The following is a 23,780-nucleotide window of genomic DNA, read 5'->3' on the forward strand; positions in this document are numbered from 1 at the left end:
CGTGCCTGGCCTCTATTTTTAATTTTCCTACTTTCATCTTCTTTCTGTCATACATTCCAATTTGACTTTTTCGGGGGGTGCAAAATTGTAATGATTTCTGTGAACTCTATTAATTTCTTTGTGGAATCAGTCAGGTTACAAGTAGTATTCAGTTGGGACTTCCCTGGTGGTCCAGTGGTTAGGACTCAGCACTTTCATTGCTGAGGGTGCGGGTTCAATCCCTGGTCGGGGAACTAAGATACTGCAAGCTGCACGGTGTAGCCAAAAATAAATTAATTAATTTAATTAAATTTTCTTTTAAAAAGTAGTATTCATTCTATACCATTGTGTTTCTAGATATGATAATAGACCTTTTTGTGCCCACGTAGAAGGCAATGTGTTAAATACTTCACATGTTATTTAAATTAGTCAACAACTCTAGAAAGCATGTAAACTGACTCAGTTTTTACAGATGATAAAATTGAGGCCAGTGACATCTTTTCCAGGCCCGAATAGCTGGTATATGTCAGACATGGGATTTGAACCCAGTTCTTTCTGACTCTTTGTACTCAGCCCACAGCCTCCCTTCCTTGACATTCCATTCAGGTTTTGCAAGTTTTGAAATGATGCTCTTAACAAGATTTTAGAACATGTAAAATATCCTTTTTAAATATTTGTCTCACTTCTTACTTCTGTTATGTGTCTATTTCCTGGCATCTTTTTATATTGAACATGCTTCATTCTATTCTATTCTGACTGGGCTAAAAGGATATCCCACCAAAAACAAAAACAAAACAAAAAATCCCCCAAAAAACAGAGAAAGAATAGAAGAAAGAGAAAGAAGAAGTATGAACCGTTTAGTATGTATGTCTGAAATGGCCCTTCCACAGAGCTCAGAGCCCTCTTTTCTACAGGGCAATGCTCTGGTTGAGAAGAAGTATTTGGGATTTGGGGAAGGATAAAGTAATCCTACAGAAATGGAAGACAGGAGAATCCCTTAGAAATAGAAGTTTCAGAAACCAGTCCTAACTAATTTTCTTTCATCCACTCAAGATCCTCCTTGACCCGGCCACCCTGGTGTCCCCTGCACTCACACAGTGGCAGCAATATTAATAGCTAACAGTCATGAAACACTCTGCCGAGTCCTGTCCTGAGCTCTGTGCTCATAATCACTCTCATTTGTTCAAAACAACCCAGTGTGAGAGGAACTGTTATGATCCCCTGTTTCAGATGTGGAAACTGCGGATCAGAGAGGTTAGGGAACTTGCTCAAAGCCACACAGCTCATCAGAGATGGAGCTAGATTCGGAGCCAGAAAGGCCAGCTCCAGAACTGACTTTTTTTGTTTGTTTGTTTGTTTTTTGTTTTTTGTTTTTTGCTGTACGTGGGCCTCTCACTGCTGTGGCCTCTCCCGTTGCGGAGCACAGGCTCCGGACGCGCAGGCTCAGCAGCCATGGCTCACGGACCCAGCCGCTCTGCGGCATGTGGGATCTTCCCAGACCGGGGCACGAACCCCTGTCCCCTGCATCGGCAGGCAGACTCTCAACCACTGCGCCACCAGGGAAGCCCAGAACTGACCTTCTTACCACTACAGTGCTCACTACTGTCCTTCCCCACACTGCTGTCTTCATCATCAATGTCCACGGGCCACCCATTTTTTTAATTATGTAAGTTTCAGGTGGGCGGCATCTGTATAGACTCCAGAGCAATCACTACCACACATCTAGTTTCCATCCGTTATCATACAGTTGATCCTCTTCACCCATTTCACCCTTCCCCCAACGTCCTTTCCCCCTAATAACTACCAATCTGTTCTCTGTATCTGTGAGTTTGTTTTGTTTTATCTTGTTTGTTCACTGATTTTTGGTGTTTTTATTTTTGTTTAGACTCCACATATGAGTGAAATCATATGGTATTGGTCTTTCTCTGTCTGACTTATTTCACTTAGCGTAATACCTTCCTGGTCCATTCATGTTGTTGCAAACAGCAGGGTTTCCTTCTTTTTTATGGCTGAGTAGTATTCCATTGTATGTATGTATGTGTGTATGTTTATGCATGTGTACATTTCACATATGCATGTGTACATTTCACAGCTTCATCCATTCATCCACTGATGGACACTTAGGTTGTTTCCATATCTTGGCTATTGTAAATAGTGCTGCAGTGAACATGGGGGTGCAGATATCTTTTCAAATTAGTGTTCTTGTGTTCTTTGGATAAATACCCATAAGTAGACTAGCTGGGTCATATGGCAGTTCTATTCTTATTTTTTTGAGGAATCTGCATACTGTCTTCCATAGTGGCTGCACCAATTTATAATCCCACCAGCAGTGTGCGAGGGTTCCCTTCTCTCCGCATCATGTGCTGCCCATTTCTGAAGACCTAACTCGACAGCCACTGTCTCCTTCAAGCCTTTCCTTACTCCTCTCGTCTCCAAGCCTCACTCGCTACTGTCCTTTCTCTGATTCCATAGAACCTCACCTGTCCCCCCCGCCTCTGATCACCCTCAGCTTTTCCTGTCTGCATTGTAGTTATTGATGTGCACATCTTAAATTCTATTCTAAACTCCAGGCTTCAGGGGGCAAAGCCCCTATTCCATTCATCTTCACACTCTCTGTTTCCCTGAGAAAATGTCCTGCTTTGAGGAAATTCTCATTAAATGTCTGGTTGGAAAAGGGGCTCATGTCAGCACTTTTCGTATCACAAACTTTTAGTTAATACCTGCTCTGCCAAGACCAGTACAGTGATTTGCACATGTAAACATTTGAGATTTACAGCACATCCCCTTCTTTATCCCAGGAATAATTCCTGACCAAAATGAGAACTAAGAATGTCTATTCTAACAAAATTACCCATCCTATAAATATAATTTTATCACGGTTAATCACCCTATAATTTAAGATGAGAGTAACAGATTTGTCAGATTAAACTAAGTGATTGTCAGAAATGCACACATACCTGCATTTTATTTTCAAGAGTTAAATTCACCCATGGTAGAAAGTAAGCAAATCTCTGGATAACGAATTAAATAAGACAGATCTTGGTTTACTGTATTTATAACTCAGCAGGACAGATCTTGCTTTTAGACTGAATGGGAATCAGTATTTCAAATACCTCCAAACTTATCAAGTAGGGATGATGATTTTGGAACAGTTAACCTACTTCCGTTATTGTGAAGCTTCGCTAATCCACTCACCCAACTATTATGCATTGAGTTCTTCCAGTGGTTCAGGCTCTTGTACAAGACTCCGAAGATATAACAGTGACCAAGTATGGTAACTGCCCTCACAGATCTTCCACTCTAGTAGAAGATCAGAAAGTCAGTAATCAGTAATGATACAGACATCTGTAATTGTCACATCCATTACAGGCTGTGTGCCATCTTGCCTTCATCCTATTATGTGCTGGAGTTAACACTATGGAACTGGCGTTCGAGGGATGCACCTCACTGTGTCCCTTTTATGACGTGTCTTTCTGACAGGCGAAAAGATGTTTCTGTTGCAGTTGGTAAGGAGTTACTCTTACTGAAATGATGAGCTGGGCAAACACATTTTAATACAGTGGCTATCCAGAGGAAGGTATTTTCTTCCTTTCTCCCTGCTTCCAGCTTTATTTTTTAAGACGCAAGAAAGAGTAATATATGCATATCTGATAGGCAGCTTCCAAGTGTTACAAATCTCATCCTTCCTGCTGTGTGGCTGCTTGCTTTTCCTTGCACTTTTTTTTTTGGTCGTTGAGAGGTTATGACAACATGAGCCATATTGTATTTATAAACATCACGTGTTCCCTTGATATGGCTTGCCGTTTCTGCCAGACGGAACACATGGAAGAAACATTTCTTGTTAACTCAGCATTGGTTTTTAGTTATGCTGATTTCCGGGACAGGAAAAATGCCTTCCTACTCAGATTTAACTTTCACAGAGGAGAAGCAAAACCTCTGAATGTCCGTGAAATAGTTTTAACAAGGGTGGATACAGCTCCTTTAAACCACATATTTTGACTAAAACTTCCCTCTGTAAAAAACCCAAACCTGGCATTTAGTTACCATCAAGACAGGCAGAGCTGGAAGCGTTTGAGAGGTGGGTGGTTTCAGGGTCTCTGCACGTCTAGAAAGTTTCTTCTAGAAGAGAACGGTTCGTGGAAGATGTAAGGTAAGAACTGTGCCTTTATAACCAAATAGGATTTTCAGAATTTTTTGGACCTGCTGTAGCACACTTACCTCCATTTGAGTTAACTTTTCTGTATTCAAGTTCAATGCAATGTGGAATTTAAATGCTGGGTTTTTATTTTAACTTCTTGCACACTGCTTAGAAGGAAACTTCTTTGTTATTGGCATTAGTCTGTTTTTTAAAATCCACTTAAGTTACATTGGGCTGTCTCCAATCTATAATCTCATGATCTAGTTTCTGTTTAACCTTATAATTTAGAAAAGGATTTCAAGTGTCAACCTTGTTTGCTAGTACAGATCTCATTGATGTATGTGTTTTGTGACAATTTTCAGTGTTTTCACAAAGGTATTTGACTTGCCTTCGGTTTCTGAGACAAATGAACATTTGAAGGCATGGTGCAAATTGGGGGGAGCGGAGGGGGGATTAGTATGCTTCTTTCAACATTCAAGGAAAACGTTATTTGTTGTGTTTTCCTTGTGAACATCACTTTACATTTTAAAATATAAAGTGCGGGCTTCCCTGGTGGCACAGTGGTTGAGAGTCCACCTGCCGATGCAGGGGCCACGGGTTCTTGCCCCGGTCCGGGAAGATCCCACATGCCGCGGAGCCTGCGCATCCGGAGCCTGTGCTCCACAACGGGAGAGGTCACAACAGTGAGAGGCCCGCCTACTGCAAAATAAATAAATAAATAAATAAAATATAAAGTGCTTTTTTATCTGGGTTTTAAAAAATTCTTTAAGAAATATCAATTTAAGCTTTATGTATAACATTAAAAATGTCTGCAATTTTTATATAACAGATATAAGCCTGTTATTATCAGGTTTAATGGAAAAACCTGGAAAAAAAATCTTTGGCAGAAATTATATTTACTTGAGATAACTATTCTGTCTTATTCTTGTAATAGTTCAGTCACAATGTTTTGTATTTATTTCTTTTAAAGCCATTTAATAAGAGCAATGTCCTCTTAAGGCAGCCTGTTTCCTTTTAAAGGTACATGTGTGTGTGGATCTGTTTATCTTTATCTCAATTTATAGATGAGTTAGTATGGATGAGAAGTTGTTATGGATGAGAAGTTGTTAACCAATGTGGTCTCAATTAATATATATTATTTCATTTAGTCATCATTATAACCCCAAGGCATAGGTACTTTTATACCCATTTTAAGGTTGGAAAACTGAGGCTGAGAGAGATTAAGTGACAAATCACACACTGGTAAGGAGCAAAGCTGGGACTCAGCCCCAGGCTGACTGTGTCTATAGTCCCTGTTTTTAAATCCCACACTGCACACCCTTCCTTACCAGTAGCTAAGAACTCCCAGTCTGCAGTCAGATTCAGATAACTTATCTTGAAAATAATAATTATCAAAGAGCAATGCTTATTCGGCTTCAAGAGAAATTATTTTGTACAGTTTGGGGATGTTTTTGGTTCAATCTGTAGCATCCAAACCCTAGTATCAGACTGGTTGTTTATCCGGGGACTTGGTTGCAACTTACTTGGAGTAAGAAGAACACAGTGAAAGTCAGATCGTGTGGGGATTGCAAAAAGCACTGTGGGTGAACTACCCTCTCCTCCTTCCTGCTTCCTTCTTTGCTTCATGTGCTGCGTCACTCATAAAAACCGGCTTCCCGGGATAGGGCAGGGAGCTGATTCATGAGCCTGATTTGGAAGTGAGAAAGTGTCTTGGAATGGAGATTTGCCTACATGTGCCTGCCTGCTGCCCTTTCAGGCTCCTGGCAGAGCTGTTAGGAGAAGGACAGCAAGAAAGTTACAGAACATCAGAGGTGGAGGGTTCTGGAGTCAGGGCAGCTAGCCAAGCCACCCCAGAGGCAGGGACTGTTGCTCTCCTCAACACACCTACCCCGCAACTGCCCGAAGATTGAGACATCCACTCAGCTGCAAAAACATCCTGGTGATTTGCAGTGAGAAGTAATTACTGCCGACAGCATCAACAGGGATGCAGCTGATCATCACAGCCCTGAACTTGGGCTGCAGGATCAAGGCAACTTGCTTCCAGCTCCATGGCTGTGTAAAATCCAGGGCTGGCCAACAACCAGCACGTTGGATCAGAACAGGACTTCCCTCTTCCTGCAGCACGGGCTGGGTTGTTAGCCACGGCTGGGGAGATCCGGAGGGGTTTACGCCACACCCTCTGCCCTTTGATATCCAAACCGCATCTCTCGGCTTGGCTTTTGTAAATACAGATGTTCGCAGAAATTGCCGCTGACGGGGAGTTTATTAAGTCCTGGTATTTTCAGGTTGTGTTCTTTGCACCCACATGTTGCTTTCTTCCTGGGGTTTTGTTTTTCTGTCTTCTCCGTGGGTCCCCATCAGGGAAGCCCAGACTATAGGAGATTGCATCCGGCCACCTCAGCACAGGTTCCCTTGGTCCAAGATCCTAATTTGTAGAGAGCTTCCAGGGGACCATTCTTCTTTTATTTCTTTTTTTAAATTGAAGTATAGTTGATGTACAATATTGTGTTAGTTTTGGGCGTACAGCAAAGTGATTCAGTTACATACATTTTTTTTCAGGTTCTCTTCCCTTATAGGTTATCATAAGATATTGAATATAGTTCCCTGTTCTATACAGTAAATTCTTGTTGCTTATCTAATTTATGTATAGTAGTGTGTATCTGGGGACCATTCTTTTCTTTACACTTTTTCTTAAATTTCTCAGCATTTTATATAAATGCTTTTATATAAATCGTGTTACTTTTATATATGTATTTGTAGGGGGAAAAGCAAATGTTGATTTTTCTTAAGAGGGAAGAAAAAGTTTTTAAGCTATAAATCACCTGGTGCTAAGCCATTTCCTTTCTGTCCTGCTTTTTGCCCATGGGGTCTGCATGTAATTTGCAGGAGCGATACGTCTGCTCCTGAGACCCTTGAACTGCTACTCCAGACTGGTGGCTGGGGAAATACACCTGATCTGTGTCATTGATGTTACCTCAAGAAACAGGCCTGGCTGACTTGGAATCATAGAGTTTCAGAGGTGGAAATAGGGTCTTACACATCATCTTTTATAACCCTTCACCTTTCAGTTGAGACTCCGGAGGCCTGGCATGGATGGAGTGACTTGGTCCAGATCACAAAATTAGGAAGTGACAAAAACCTCAGACCAGCTCTTTCTCCATCTCTAGTGCCCCCCTGCTTTAGTTCTCACCCCGCTGGGTCCCCCAAGGTGTGTTTTCTTGGTTGATTTAGGAAAAGACTCTACGTCTGACTTCCCTGAGCCGTCTGTGTTGCAGTTAAGTGTAGCCAGGTCCCCGCTTCCTGTTCAGATAGCAGCCCAGCCCTGCAGTGGGACCAGAGCTCATTAATTGGAAATGCATGGGCCTGGCCCCAAAAATTAAACGGATTTTGAGCTAACCAGATTTAGATTATCCAATATTTTTATTGAAAGAGAATAGGCCATCAAGTCAACTGAAGAAACAGCAGCTGCTTCAAATTATGAGATGCTTTGAATGAAGCAATCTTGGCTTAAAAGAGTTGGGAAGTATTATAGCATTATTTGCAAAAGTCAGCCTCTTTGCTGAAGCAATGGCTCCTATGATAACCCTGTTGGAAACTCCCACATTTCCCTACTCGGAGGACTTTGAAAGTTGTTCTTCACTTGGAACCAGTGATTTTTGACAGCACATAGAAAAACAGATTCCTACATTTTAATGATTATATAATGTTGTTGTATGGAGTATTGGAAAGGTAAGTAGCACAAAGAACCTGAGAGTAAATGAATCTGATCATTCATCACAACTAGGTAAGAAAGAAAAGGTCAGTTTAACACTGACATCAAGAAAAGCGTTAGGGCTTCCCTGGTGGCGCAGTGGTTGAAAGTCCGCCTGCCGAGGCAGGGGACAAGGGTTCGTGACCCGGTCCGGGAAGATCCCACATGCCGCGGAGCGGCTGGGCCCGTGAGCCACGGCCGCTGAGCCTGCGCGTCCGGAGCCTGTGCTCCGCAACGGGAGAGGCCACAACAGTGAGAGGCCCGCGTACCGCAAAAAAAAAATAAATTAATTAAAAAAATTTTAAAAAGAAGAAAAGAAAAGCGTTAAAGAGTAAATAATACAGCCGGTGTGAGGATGTGGCCAAAATGGTGATAGTGTCTTGTAACTGAGCAAAGTGTAGAAACCAAGGCTTTGAGGTAAAGCCAAAAACACGGAGGGGAGAGAGCAAAACGTCAATAAAGGTTATGCAGTTGACAGCCGTGAGCCGTTGTGATGTCAGAGTAGAATCAAGTCTTGTTGAAGAGTCCGCAGGACCTCCGCTGTCTTGTTACTTGGCCCAAAAGAAAAGCTGTTCAGTACATCATTTTCGTGCAGATTTATTTATTTAAGGCCTGTCCAGATGAAAGGTGTGAACGCCGAGTGCATCGTTCCAGCTGGAGGACCACTGCTCCTTGCTCAGGCTGCACTAACTCACCCCATATTCCTGAAATACGAAGACTGTTTCCCTCAGTTGGTTGATCGCCACACATACTTGATTTCTTTCTTTTTATTATTATTATTATTATTATTATTTTGTGTGTGTGTGGTACGCGGGCCTCTCACTGCTGTGGCCTCTCCTGTTGCGGAGCACAGGCTCCGGACGCGCAGGCTCAGCAGCCATGGCTCCCGGGCCCAGCCGCTCCGTGGCATGTGGGATCTTCCCGGACCGGGGCACGAACCTGTGTCCCCTGCATCGGCAGGCAGACTCTCAACCACTGCGCCACCAGGGAAGCCCCTATTATTTTTTTCTTTTCCTGTGAAATCAAAGGTCATGCTTTCCCTTGTTCTGATTGAACTCTTTGAACCTGTCCCTTTTCGCTTGCCCTTGATATGGTATCAAGAGCTGCCAAAGGAAAATCGAAACAAGAAATGGTAATGATGTCAATGATGAGGTAGTCAATGATGAGACATAGTGCGGACCTGATCTATAAGGCACTTAAACTTCAAAGCAAACGCCTCTAAGGCATTGGGTGTCACCGTCAGGGTCTGAAGGCTTCATACAGATGAGCGACTGGGGCTGTTCCTTGTGTTCCCTTCCGAGGAGGAAGGCAACTGAATGGAACATTCTGTAGGTGGGTCCCTACTCCCTTGCCAGAGGGACTGAGGGAACATTCTGGTTACATATCCACAAAGTGGGTATCATTTTTGCTTGCCTTGAAAAGCAAATCTAAAAATATATTTCCTAGCAGCTGTGTAACTGCAGAACCAAACAAAAAAAATCTGCTCTACTGCAGCACAAATTACTCACTAGATATCTCCAGGGTTCAGATGTTAATGCTTCAGAAATTTGCTGCAGATTTTACTGTATATATTTAGACCAAGGAACCTATTAGCTTGCGATCCACTAGAACCTCTACATTCTCATGAAAATGAGAAATGTGCCACTGTTGGCAACTTAAGGCTATAATTATGTTAATCTGACCATTCTAAGACTGAAATACGTTGTTTTAAAATGTTTCTGTATTTTTTATTATTCGTAACAATGATCTGAAGAAACTTGGTGAAATGCTAATAAGTTTCTGTTCAGTATCACTTTATGACTAGAGCATAAAAATGAGTCAAACGTGGTATTTGGATATTTTTAATTTGGGCAGAGAATTTTTATCTACAGATATGTACTCATATACACAGTGCATCTTAATAATATGAAAACTACCCAAATGTACTTTTATATTTTAAATGTAGAGACAGTGCATATACATGCAAGACCGTCTCCACATATATTCCCAATAACAAAAATTTCAACGTTTGCTTTGAATCACCACACTTTGCTATACCAAAAAAAAGAAAGGTCAAAAATCATTTTTTGAGCAATACCACAAGGTAAATGTTTTTCTATCAAGAGGTATTCTAAAGCACATGGGTCCCTGTTTTTAATGTGGGACCAGACTAAAATGGACTGTATACTTGAAATTCTGAGCACGTCCAAAAGCTTGCCTTTAGCTACTTGGTTCAGCTTCCTCCTCACCAACCAAAGCTTTTATTCCAGCCACAGTCAAGTGATGACATGGATTCTCTTTTCATTCCCAAAGAGAGGTTCTCCCTGCTGATAAAATAGGAAGGGAAGAAGAAGGATCCAAAACAAAGATGTGGGTCATCACCCATCTCACAATTTATATATATATATATATATATATATATATATTTTTTTTTTTTTTTTTTTTTTTTTTTTAATTTTGTCATACATGGGCCTCTCACTGCTGTGGCCTCTCCCGTTGCGGAGCACAGGCTCCGGACACGCAGGCTCAGCAGCCATGGCTCACGGGCCCAGCCGCTCCGCGGCATGTGGGATCTTCCCGGACCAGGGCACGAACCTGTGTCCCCTGCATCGGCAGGCAGACTGTCAACCACTGCGCCACCAGGGAAGCCCTCACAATTTTTAGAAATCATTAATACTTGAATCTGCTAGTTGAAACAGTATCAAGTGGATGGAGAGTCTTATGTCTCCTGATCTGGGGTCAAGATCACCAATTCATGTGGGGATGGGAATGAGGAAAAGCGCCTCCTTGAAATGTTATTTGCTTGCATATGAATGGACTTTTTTTGTCTCAAGGATGAGATCTTTGGAATATAATATAGCATGGTGTTCTTGTGTTGGCTGCTTTCAGAATCTTCTTTCTTTCGTGAGCTCTTGTATCTCAAGAAGAGAGTGTGGGCCTCCCTGGTGGCGCAAGTGGTTGAGAGTCCGCCTGCCGATGCAGGGGATACGGGTTCGTGCCCCGGTCTGGGAGGATCCCATATGCCGCGGAGCGGCTTGGCCCGTGAGCCATGGCCGCTGAGCCTGCGCGTCCGGAGCCTGCGCGTCCGGAGCCTGTGCTCCGCAACGGGGGAGGCCACAACAGTGAGAGGCCCGCATACCGAAAAAAAAAAAAAAAAAAAAAAAAAAAAAAAAAAAAAAGAAGAGAGTGTATCATTCTCTTTACCCTCCTGTGCATGTGTTAAAGTGGGGATTAGCCATTCTATTCCTGTTGCTGTCACAGTTCACGGGGTGAGCCCGTGAATGTTCGTCATGCTGTGTGTGGACCATGCTCTTCTGCATGCAAAGTCATATAAGGGTACTTCAGCTCATTTGATGTTCACAGCACCAGCAGGGTAAGTACAGAGGGTGTTCCCGAACTCACTTAGCAGCAGAACCAGTGTCAGGACCACAGTCACCGCCCTGAGACCACAGCCCAAGGAGGTCCTCGGGAACAGAAACCAAGTCTTTTCATTCATAATCCAGCACTCTCTCCACCACACCCTGCTGTCCTTCTGTATCATGGTGAAGAAGGGTACTGATCAAAGAGGGAATATGATTAAATCTTTTTTAAAAAAAACTTTGGAAACTACTTTGTGGGCTTCAGCACATTGAACAAGTTGAGAGTTGAATCAAGACAACGTCTGGAATCAAGACAACGTCTTCTAATTTTAAGAAACTCCCTTTGTCTGTTTATCGACCCATATCTTCCTGTCGTCTTTTGGAGAAATTTTGCCCCCATGTTGCTTTTCAGAGAAAGGAAGAAAAGTGAGAGAAAGGATAATACAAAGAAGAAAAAGAAAGCTGGAGGTTGGCTTGGGCAGTGGGGGAGGATGAGCTACTTTGGAGTCAGCCTGGAGCCTGTTTTTCTTTGAAGGGAGTTGCAAGCTCTCCCTGATAATCATGAACTTCGGAAGGCATCCCGTAGATGACAACACATTTTTGTCACCTGCCTCACCTCCTGTGTCATAGGATTCTTTCCTTTAGGGGGGCAGTGTTTGGAGGTGGGGGGAACACAGCTAGATCGGGGCTGCCCTTTTGCCTGAGGTGGGCATTTTGTCACGTGGCACGCGACTTCCTTACATACGGGGCCGGTAGCTGTCCATTTGGTTCCCCGTGGTTACTACGAGTCAGGAATGCAGGGCATCGCTCAAGGGTAGGAATGCTCAAAGGCTCAGCAGTGTGTCCCTGGATGCAGGGAAGCAGATCTTGTGTCTGGCAGGGAGGCTCCTGGCCTGGTCAGAACCTAGCGGGGAGCAGGGACTGTCAATACAGGGTGAGGCCTGGCAGGGCATGGGCAGAGAAGCACGCCAAGCCCAGCCTCAGGGTGTGCTCGACTCCCAGACTGGTTGTCTTTGAGGCTGTTATTTATCCACATAAGGAGAGGCAGTGGTTTTGCTGACCATCTCAGATTCCAAGCCTTGTCCACTGGCTGGCTGGTTGGCTGACTTGATATTTGAACTGAAAACACAAAGGTATTCCTTTGAAATGGAGCACTCTCGTGGGGCTCCTGGGTGCCCTGGAGTCAATGTTTGGAAGGCAGTTATCTACCCACATTTGTAGATAACAGTAATATGGTCTGATCTGTGTTACTCTCCTCTCATGCCTCTTGCAACATTCAATCCAGATGACTTCGTTCAGGTATTTCTGGACCTGATTTTAGACGGGAATAATACTGACCTTAGTGATTCTTGAACCACTGCCCTCCTTTGAACCTTGAACCATTCAGAGAAAGTCAGGTCTCTACACTGATTTCTTAACCCTAGAGTTTGAGATTGTTCTGGTCCTGGTATTTGACTTTGTTCCTTCATCTGTCAAATGGGGATTATATTGTTTATCTGATGGGAGTGTGCTAGGAATTAAATGGAAATGCATTTGATAAGTAAGAAGTCTCCAAAAATATTAGTTTCCCTTCCCTATCTCCATCTTCTCCTGGCAGATTTAATGGCCAATATTTACAGATGGAGAAACTCTAGGTAATTATGATTGTCACCCAAAGTTGAGTAAGGTCAGCTTTCTGAATTAGGCTTTAACCAAGCCCACAACAGAATGGAGATTTGGATGTGAGCTTGCCTCTCCCCTTTACTCCCTAGAGCGGTTTTTGTCAAAGAGTGGTCCCTGGACCAACAGGTCAGCATCATCTGGGAACTTGTTAAAAAGGCAAATTCTCAGGCCCCACCCGAGTCCTGTTAAATGGGAAGTGGAACGCATTAATCTGTTTCAGCAAGCCCTCTGGGGGATTCTGATGTTGTTGAATTACGTTGAATTTGGAGAACCACTGCCCTAGAATAATTTGCTGGTCGGATCAGAGGTCTAGTCATTTCCGAGGACACTTGACACTTCCCCACCCCTGGTCTAAGACCATGCCTTTCTTCCTGCCTGGAATTCCTAAGAAAGGAAACTCTTTCTTCCCTACTGAAATTCTGCTCATAATTTGTGGACTCACTTAAATCTCACCTCTTCAGGGAAGTGTTCCTCAACTGTCCCAGCCAGAAAAATCTTATTCTTCTAGAGATTCCAGAGGGTTTGTCTGTTGCACCTATTTGACACTTGCCACAGTTATTCTTGCTTTTTGTCTTATTTTTATTACTCATGTCCATGCTTCATCTTCTCTACTCTTAAAAGGTAGGAACTGTGGCTTAAAGATTCTTTTTCCTTCCTCAGCCTTAACCCTGGGCTTTGCATAGCTTTGCATACATAATGACTACCCACATATTTCACAGACCCACAAAATGTCGCCTTTGGAATGGGCCTGAGAGACAACAAGAGATCAGACTTCTTGCTTACAGGTAAAGAACCGGATCTTAACACCTGGATCAGAAATCAGGTTCCGGGGCTTCCCTGGTGGCGCAGTGGTTGAGAGTCCACCTGCCGATGCAGGGGACATGGGTTCGTTCCCCGGTCCGGGAAGATCCCACGTGCCGCGGAGCAGCTGGACCCGTGAGCCATGGCCGCTGAGCCTGTGCGTCCGGAGCCTGTGCTCCGCAATGGGAGAGGCCACAACAGTGAGAGGCCCGTGCACTGCAAAAAAAAAAAGAAGTCAGGTTCCAGGATACCCGGTTTGGTGTTCTTCCTTCTCCACGTACTGCACTGACTTGGTGAGAGACACCTGACTGGGACACTCGGGGCCACTGGCCTGGTCCAGACTAGCAGATGTCCTTGGTTTGCTGCCACAGACTCCAGCTAAACCCAAGGAAAACAGATGGGTCTTCAAACATATATTCATGTAATTTATAAACCTGGAACCTTTTCAGTTCTTTCATAACTAATGAGAACTGGGAAAGTTCATAAGCCTATATAATTATATAACAAATGGCATCTATTCCCAGTCATACATGAGAGAATTTTGCCAGTTCACATACTCAGTATACCTGGGACACCCATGGAACTTCTTTTAGTTTCAAGAGTTGCTGTTAAGAGTAGAAAGAAAGTGGCTCTTCTGAACCCAGGAAAAATATGCACAAGGGCTATTTTGATCTGGATCACCATCATTGTTTTTTCATGTTTATTTTGAGGGAAAAATTGAACTTGGTGGGTTTGTTGAATTATTGTCCCTCAGTGTTATCCTCTGGGGCTGTCCGCTCACACAACCCTTTCTTTTCATATAAATTTTGACACTGGCTAATATTGTGCACCCTGAGGATCAAGAATAATGGCACGGCTAAAACACCTTTCATCAGAAGCCATCCATAAAATTCCCTTTAAAATTGGCTCTGCTGACATAGCTCACCTTATATTGTGTTGTTTGTTCTATCACTTGGTAATAGAACCAGCACATATCCTACCCCGATCAGTATGAAAACAGAGCAGAATGCAGGCAACGGGACGATTCCAATAGAAGGGCCACGGTTATGACCCAGGTGCACAGAGTTAATTCCAGAAAAGTTGTGAGGAAAGAAAGGGGAGAGGGGCAGGGGGACAGGAAGCAGGCCTGAAGGGGTTAAATCTACCAGGGAACCCTTGGTGTTAAGAAGCCGAGGCTGTTTGAAGCCCTGAGAAAGGGGCTGATGGCGATTTGAGTAGCTACATTGTGAGAGGGCAGTGGCAGACGGAGAATAAAAGACCATTTATTTTCCAACTTGGCATCATCCATCCATCAGTTTGTTTACCAGCGTTTTCTCCAATGGTCTCTGAAGAATATCTATCCTTTAAGCTGTAGCTGTAGAGCGTAAAAGTCTAGGTAGATCGTTGTCAGTTCACTGTTTAGGTTTGGATACGGTGATGATATGTTGTATCATCAAACTAAACTTTAAAAAAAATTCTTACATTGTTGTGAGCATCCTAAAGCTATATAATGTTGTGTCAGCTTTCTTTCACTTACAACATACTCACCTAGATCCATTTCCTGAATGAAAGGTAAGTGGGACATAGGGCACAGTGACAGAGGTGGAACGCATCTGAGAGATGTGGTCCCAGGAATGTCACCCAGTAGCAGAATCGGGGTCCTAATGGTAAAGAATGTTAATCAGATGAGGCCCAGATATTTTATCCCATAAGCAATCTGGTGTCTGTGATTAATGAAGACATATATATGTGTGTATACATATATGTATATGTGTATATACACGTATTTACACGTATGTAACTGGTGATGTAATGATACCCATATAGTGAGAATTAACTAGTGGTATATAATATATGAGGATATGTAAGTATATATAAGCATAATGTATACTAATATGTATATTAGTTAAATACAATGTATAATTAATTATATAACTAATTTTGAGGCAGGAAGGTAAAAATTAATAGTAAGTCAAGAGAGTACCTGTATCATTATATCCTAAAGCCACTGAGATGTCCTGTTACTCTTTTCCTTTGCCCTGAAAATCTGGACCTGAAAGGCGAGCAAATGAGGTACTTCTCGAGCGGAGTTCACCAGACTGCCCGCTCATGGTCAAAACTCAAGTGCATTAACCCTCAGTAATTCTGTAGGGAAGACCTTGGGAGCATGAGTCCTTGCACAGCTCCTCAGCGACCTGAAGGACATGAGATTTCACACTTAAACAGAGAAGGAAGTAGTGACAGTGTTGAGGCTGAAGATGGGGATTCTTGCTGCTTTGCTACTTAGTCCTTTGTGAAGCTGGACAAGGTTCTTATCTCCTCACACTTCCATTTTCTCACCATTCACATGTGGAGAGTGACACCAGACCTCCTGACCCATGCATTTCACTTCGTTCTGTGGCTCGTGAAATAAAATCACCATTGAAAGCACTGTCTAAACTGCAAACTGCTGGATGATGATGATGATGATGATGGTGTGTGTGTGTAGCCATCTTCCATCGTACCTTCACCCCATGGAGTTATCTAGATTTTTCTTGGCTGTCATCCCAAGATAAGAGAAGTGGAGGAGAGGGGAATTCCCTGGCAGTTAGGACTCCGTGCTTCCACTGCAGGGGGCACAGGTTCAATCCCTGGTCGGGGAACTAAGATCCCATATGCCTTGCGATGCGGCCAAAAAAGGGGAAAAAAAGTAAAATCCTTCGTAGAATAAAAAACATTATAAATAAATAAAACAGTATATTATATACTGTAGGATGTTATGTTGACCAGTGAAATAGGAGTTTAGAGACTTGTCCTAAAAAGAAAAACAAAATCTAAGGCACTGAACATTTGTATTTGGGTGATGGAGATGACTTATCTCAGAGCACCAAAAGGGAGTTGTGTATAAAAGTAATTGTCTGTGCAGGAAAGGGGTGGATGTGCAGAGATGAGATAAATAATGGGAGTTCTTTGTACCATCCGTTGCAAGTGGTAGCAAGAAAATATCGTTTTACAAACTGTAACTATTTTAGATATAAAAGGAGGTTGTCCTTGCCTGAGTATCCCAACAGAAGATTGAATGTCGGTATGAGGACATTGTTCTTTTATCTGTGCTGCAGCTCTGCACAGTTACTGACTGTGGCTTGGAAGTTACATGATTTATTTCATGTTACTTGTTATGCATTTCCATCCTGAGATCTTGAGTCACCACTGGGCATGGTATTAAGTCAGCCAGCGGGTCTGGGGCAGGAGGGCTCAGCAGAGTTGGCTATGTCAAAATATTTGTGGGAATAACACTCATCTTAAATATAGCCAGAAGCTCACCGTGTCTTTCCTGAGAATTAAATAATTTTGGCAACAGTCTGTATGTCTCGTGTCTGGGAACCATTCCATTTATGACCAAATGAAACATTAATAGACCTTCCAAAGGACCATCTTTCCAATTTTAACAGTGTAAGAAAGATGAATCTGAAATTTTTCCAGCATCAAAATCATTCCCCTTCACAATAGCATCTTTGTGTTTATAAGAGTGGTTTAGATTTTCTTTTAGCATATGTACTTTTTAAAAAAGCCAATAAAGCAGCGAATGTGAAAGGGGAAATAGGAATAAATTTCACAAGACCGTTAGCCTTACCAGAGCATAAAAAGTATTTCCCATTGAGCTAATGCTGACTAGTTATTAGCATGTCTTTTCTTAATACTCACTAGAAATAAATTGCTTCCACTTTGCCTATAGTGCCAGTCAGTGAAAGGAACAGGGAGAATGAATAGTAGGACACTTAACACACTGCTGGGAAGTGCAGGTTCAGGAGGGCTGTAGCATCTGAGCTAGGCAGCTGAGAACTTGGCCAAGTAACAGAACCAGAGCGTGGGATGTTGGTGATTGGGTTCACCCAGAATAAGCCAAACTTTGCAGTAAGTTGTCCTGTAAGAGCCATTCTCTGGAGGGCATAGGCCACCCAGGTGAAGCCGAGTTCTGTGGCACCAGAATCCTGTTTAGGAAATTACCTTGCCTGATCCCCCAGCTGGCACTGGGTTCCTGAACTCCCCTCTTTCTTGGGTGAGCTGGGCTCTGAATCCTTACTAGAGAGCATTTAACTCATCCTGATTCACCATGGGATGGTGCCAGCTTTCACACTCCTGACGGTGGATTACTGCTCTAGTCCTGACCAAGCCATGCCTCTCCTGCCCAGACGGTGCCCTGAAGCAGTTTGAGTGTAAAAGAAAATTGCCCTGAACATGGCAGGAAGGAAGAGATGGGAGAGGTGACCGGGACCATGTCTCACCTTGCACCCACCGACTCCCAAGGTAGCAGGGTCCACAGAAGCCACCTGCCGCTAAAGCGGCAGACGTGGACTCCCGTGCTGAGCTTGGCGGGGTTCATGTGGCCAACAGCAGTGACAGCTCAGTGCTTCTGGGCCAGGGGGCAGGGCCAGCAGAACCCAGACACTCCACATTCGTTCACCTCCCTAACGGTCAGGTGCATTCATACAAGAATGCTGCTGGGTAGGACATCTTATGCCCTACAACTGGGGCTTTGGGGAGGCAGTCGGGGTGGGACCACAGCTTCACCTCCACCCCCCTTCCTGGAAAGCACGCGTTTGACTGAGGGAACAAGACCTGCCAAATGTATACCAGATGTGTCAGGGGCCAAGACAGTGTGCTTCCCATACTCTGGTGAGAAATAACAAACTCTTGCCAATTAGATTAAAAATCAAAACAAGGCTTTTCACATTCCGTCTGCTCTTCTCTGACCTCTTAGGTGGCATCTGTTACAACAACTTCATCCATATATTGTTTCAAATGAGACACCTTAGGAGGAAAGCAATGTCCTGGGCTCCATGTTCTCCTTCCTTTAATCAGAGCTTTTTTTTTTTTTTTTTTTTTGCGGTACGCGGGCCTCTCACTGTTGTGGCCTCTCCCGTTGCGGAGCACAGGCTCCGGACGCGCAGGCTCAGCGGCCATGGCTCACGGGCCCAGCCGCTCCGCGGCATATGGGATCCTCCCAGACCGGGGCACGAACCCGTATCCCCTGCATCGGCAGGCAGACTCTCAACCACTGCGCCACCAGGGAGGCCCAATCAGAGCTTTTTGATAGCAGTAAACAGTTTTTTTTTAGAGAGAGCCTGCGACACTGACTGGACTTGAACTTAAGAAACATCATGGAATTCTTTTGGTCAGCAAGAACGACCTCTAAAGGCCTTAAAATGTTTGAAAAATGCACGTGGTTGTGGGGTGTGGCGTAAGGCCAGCAGGGCCTCCAGCCCAGCCTTCGGAGCTGTATGTCCCTGGGTTCCCACAGGAATGGCTTTCTGCCCCATTCAGTCCCCGAGGGCTCAGAAAGCATGATGGTGATTAAACAGGGCCTGCCTGGGAGCTAAGGAAATGCTTCCTCGCTCTCACCTTTTGTTGGTGATATGTTAATACCTGTCTCTTCTGAGGGCTGCACAAGCCACTTCTTGTTGGGAACACAGCCCTCCTAGCGCCTGTTCCTCTGGAAGAAAAGAGCTGTGTTGACAGCGGTTGCCCACGGGGGTCTCAGGAGACTGCCCCGGCCTTCCCCTCCTCTGTCTTGTCGAGGGTAAGGCAGGAGGACTCGGGCTCCCTTTCCCAGATACCTTCTTTGCTAGGCCTTGGCTGGGCCTCTGTCTCTTTCCCACCCCTTTCAGGTATGTTTTCCAGAATGATTGCACTCGCTTGCCTGGTGCTGCCTAGGTCTGATTCCTGGCTGCTACTCAAAGTTCAGCTTGGTAAAACCTGGTTAATTAATAGACAGCCTCCTCTGTCACCCTCGTGTTTACCCTCCGGTGTTATAAACCAGGGGGAAAGGCTCACGTTTCTTTCGGTTGTCAACCCACGGACTTGAAAAGTCTGGCAGCAGAATGGGCATTGGGTGCTGGCCCATCTGGGTTTTCTCAGGAGCCCCCCGTCTGCAGCAGGACACAGAGAGTTGGACCTGGGGCAACTGAGCATGTTGGGTTTTCTGATGATTTAGTTTGTTGGTGGCTGGTCGTTTGCTTGTGTCCGTGACCCTCTTCGCCTTAGTAAGATCTGTCTTGTAATATTTCCTTCGTTGTTAACCCCATTTACCGAGGCCTCTCTGAGTTCATTTGTTGGTGTGTGTTTTCCGTGCGAGCAGTTGTTAGAGGACTGAGTCACCCGTGCGGTAGCCTGTGGTTGGATGTGGGCTGAGGTTATTCAGTGACTAATATCCAAGGGGAGGAGAAATTGGCTTATCATGAGAAGGACGTCTTTTTATCCATGCCTGTGGCAGCTTCGCTCAGAAGACCGGGGTAAAACAGAATGGTCTTTACTGGTTGTGAACACCAGGGTACATTTTAGGATCTGTGTTTTTGTGTGTGTGATTTCTTCTCTGAAGAGAAAGCTGTCTAAAATATCCACGTGTGGAACCGAGGGTTGAGATGAAGCCAGCAAACAAAGGAATCGCGTGACTGAGAGCTCAGCCAATGTGCTTTTTCCCGGCGTTGGCTGTTCAGGTGATTTCCTTAAGAGAAAGTAAGTGGCTTTAATTCTTTGAGGATGAAAGAGTCTCCTAAGAGCCATTTGCAGTTTTGTCTGGTGACTTCATTGTATGGTCTGATTGAGTGGTGTGCTTACACATTCTAGACTTGGAAGGGTGGGGTTTGAAACACGATAAACTGTACATGATATTCCCTTCCGCAAAGTATATATATATATATATTTTTTTAATGCTCCATAAAGAGACATGATTACATGAGACAGTTTCCCAAATCATTTGAAAGAAACATTTTTCATGCTAGATTTTATTTTTTTTCCCAGAAGCCATTGTAAGTTTTTTCTCCTCCTCTTTTATATTCGAGAAACTTGTAAATGAGTAATATTGGATTTAACTTACGGTGTTTGGGGGGAAACAAAATATAGGTATGTTAGGATTCCTACCTCAGACTTCAGGTAGATTAATTTGAAACTGCCCCAGATTCATTCTGGTCTTTAAGGAGGGTAAGCCAAGCAGTGTATTGAGTCGTGTGCTATGAGCAGGGCAGCGGCCTCTCAGCTGGGGCCACGGTGCAGAGGCTTTGGAAGAAACTATGCTGTTTACAAGAATTGGAAGGACTCACTCAACCAAGAGCTGGCCGTAGCTTGGGCAGTAATGGAAGGAGGGAGACAATGCCCAGCAAAACAGATGAACGATGAGGAACAGCCTCATTCATGCGTTGCCAATATATCTAGCGCAAATAAATGAATTTTTTCTTTGTCTGGGCCGAGGTGCAGGGAAATAAATATCCATATTGTGTCCTGGGGAGGTGTTAAAAGAATCTTTATTTCTGTATTTAGGTCATCTCTTTCTTGCTGTAAAATGAAATTCTTTAAAGCTCACATAAAGACGTTAGGGTTGAAATTTTCTGAGCTAAAAGTGTCAGTGATATAACATATCAGATATTTTCAACTTTCTAAGAGCGATGAAATGATACAGAAGATTAGTGACCATCAGAAGATCTGGTGGGAGAATAAAGGATTCGGGTATATTAAGGTGAATAGCAACTGTGGGCATGGGTGTGTATGTGTGTGTTTTGCTTATTTATTTTACATTTAAAGTTTAATATAAGTTTCTCCTAAAAGGTCTGACTTTGAGTAATAGTATAGGAAAAACCTAGCATGTATTTAATGTCATTTCTTTACTCATTAGCCAAAACACAGTTAAAATACAAAACAAAACAAGACCATGCAAGTGCCTGATTCTAGGAAGATACGTCCATAGAAAGAACACTAATACAAAGGGCTGGGATTTTTTTTTAAACTATGAATTATAGAATCTTAACTGTCATCCTGGTTCAGTCAGTCAGGCAATGAGTATATCTCCTATACATAAAGTCCACTTTTTTTTTTTTTTTTTTTTTTTTTTTTTTTTGGCGGTACGCGGGCCTCTCACTGCCGTGGCCTCTCCCGTTGCGGAGCACAGGCTCCGGACGCACAGCCTCAGCGGCCATGGCTCATGGGCCCAGCCTCTCCGCGGCATGTGGGATCCTCCCAGACCGGGGCACGAACCCGCGTTCCCTGCATCGGCAGGCAGACTCTCAACCACTGCGCCACCAGAGAAGCCCCTAAAGTCCACTTTTTATTGGACTAGCAAGAGGACTCCTTGGAAGATCACACTGAAGACTTCAGAAAGATTCTTTCTTTTTGTCTCCCCATACCTTCTGCCTCATCCTAACAGTGATTTGCCTTTGGTTGCTCTGTATCCTTTAGTGTGTGAACCCAAGTTATCTAATTTTAAGGGTTTATTCAAGCGGCAGGTTTAAAACATTTCCCTACTATATCATGGGAAGATGATGTCATTCTCTACTTGGGCTCCATGTAGAGCCAAGAATGAAATTATCAAGATTCTTCTCAAAACTCAGTCTTGGAAAGTCAGTCCTGGGTTGGCAAACCAAAAGAAGAATTTTGCCAAAGGCTTCCAACCTCTAGGTCACCCATATTGATGGAGACATTCATCCTTAGATTACCTGTTTTGGCATAGCAGAATGCTTGTATTCACCTCCACTGTGGATAACTCAGGTGGACAGTGATTCATTCAGTGACCCTGTTGGATAAAGGCAGGATTATTTTGAAGTGGACAAGACAGGGCTGACATACAGCATTACCATCAGGTACATAATGTTGATTGCTTATGGCTACGATCCATCCTCGTTGGCTGAGGTCCCATTCTGGCTGGTTGGTACTCATGTGATACTGGCTGTTGGATGTTAAATATTTTTACTATCACCTGCATTTCCCATATGAATGCACAGTGTATCTGAATTATTGTTAATTAATTGTTACATTTCTTTCTGAATTCATCTGCACAAGGCGTCCAGAAAGTCTAAGAGATTTTTCTAATGAGTTTTTTTGCATGTGTTTTATTTTAAATTTTATATAACTTCACTTCACTTAGTTATATAATGTGCCTCCTAGCCATTTCTTTTCACATCACCAAACATGTTTTTAAAACACCTATGCAGTCATCTCTGTTGTTTTAAAAGAAATTTACTCAAATTTTTATTAATTAAAATTAACTTTATATTTTTATTTCATTAATACTCTTTATTCTTCTAGACAGTTCTGTACTCCTAGGAATACTGATGTCTCATTTTGCTCTCTTACCAGAAAAGGGGGGGTTCTCTATGTGTTCATTTGGTTCAGGATCCCCCAAATCCAGATGAAGCCGGATGAGGAGGAAAGAGAGGACAGGGAGTAGTGACTAACCCCGTTAGGATTATTGTTCATCCTAAGTGGGTTCTAGACATTTGAAACCCTATTCTCTGGGGGGAGGGGGGATGAATAACAATAATGACAATAGTACCTACTATTTGTTGCACCTGACTGACCTTGAGCACCATGTGGCGCTTTATACACAGTGGCATGTTTGAATATACCTTTACGTGTGTTTGGGTTGATTCTTGCATTGTGTGGTCTGATTGGGTGGGGCTGCTGGCTGAGCCAGTCCCTCTTTTTTTTTTTTTTTTTTTTGCCGTACGCGGGCCTCTCACTGCCGTGGCCTCTCCCATTGCGGAGCACAGGCTCCGGACGCGCAGGCTCAGCGGCCATGGCTCACGGGCCCAGCCGCTCCGCGGCATATGGGATCCTCCCAGACCGGGACACGAACCCGTATCCCCTGCATTGGCAGGCGGACTCTCAACCACTGCACCACCAGGGAAGCCCTGAGCCAGTCCCTCTTGTATTTTATCACCTGTGAAGCCCTGCCTTGCTTACCACTGAGACTGACCTTTCTTTTCATTGAGCCCTGCATCGAGGAAGACAGGGTGGGAGAGGTATTTATAGAGGATCCATGTTGATCTAATACAAAACTTTGGTTATATGGTTGCTCCAGCCATTCTGGAATGGGAATCAGGTATATTATCACACAGTGACCTTGGGAATGCCCTCCTGGTCTATGGCCCTGAGCCCCTGAGCCTTGAGAGTGCGTGGGCTGGAGCATCAGGACTGGGCCATGTGGTGGAGCGGACACACCTGGAGGCTGACCTTGACCTCACCCTAGGTGTGACTCCCCAAGGGCTAGGAACTGGGGTGAGGGTCCCAGGGGGTGAGGACAGCTGAGGATATCCCAAGTCCGGTTTAGAGGAGGAGAGCAGACTTGTCTGCTGTGGTGTGTGTGCGTGTGGTGTGCGTGCGT

At 43.9% G+C, this 23,780-nt stretch overlaps 1 protein-coding gene across 14 annotated transcripts in view; it reads left to right on the top strand.

Annotated features, from left to right (window-relative positions):
* KIAA1217 (KIAA1217 ortholog) overlaps positions 1–23,780 on the top strand; it is a 330,492-nt gene that overhangs the window by 218,975 nt on the left and 87,737 nt on the right. Inside the window, exon 1 of one of the 14 annotated variants that reach the window (XM_060097716.1) lies at positions 19,905–20,143. The exons of the other annotated variants lie outside the window; for them this stretch is intronic. The gene's annotated coding sequence lies outside the window, so the exon portion shown is untranslated. Of the gene's footprint in view, positions 1–19,904; positions 20,144–23,780 lie in introns of those variants that run through there. 14 annotated transcript variants of the gene reach the window in all.

This window comes from Mesoplodon densirostris, chromosome 4, assembly GCF_025265405.1.
Source record: "Mesoplodon densirostris isolate mMesDen1 chromosome 4, mMesDen1 primary haplotype, whole genome shotgun sequence".
Classification (NCBI taxonomy): domain Eukaryota; kingdom Metazoa; phylum Chordata; class Mammalia; order Artiodactyla; family Ziphiidae; genus Mesoplodon; species Mesoplodon densirostris.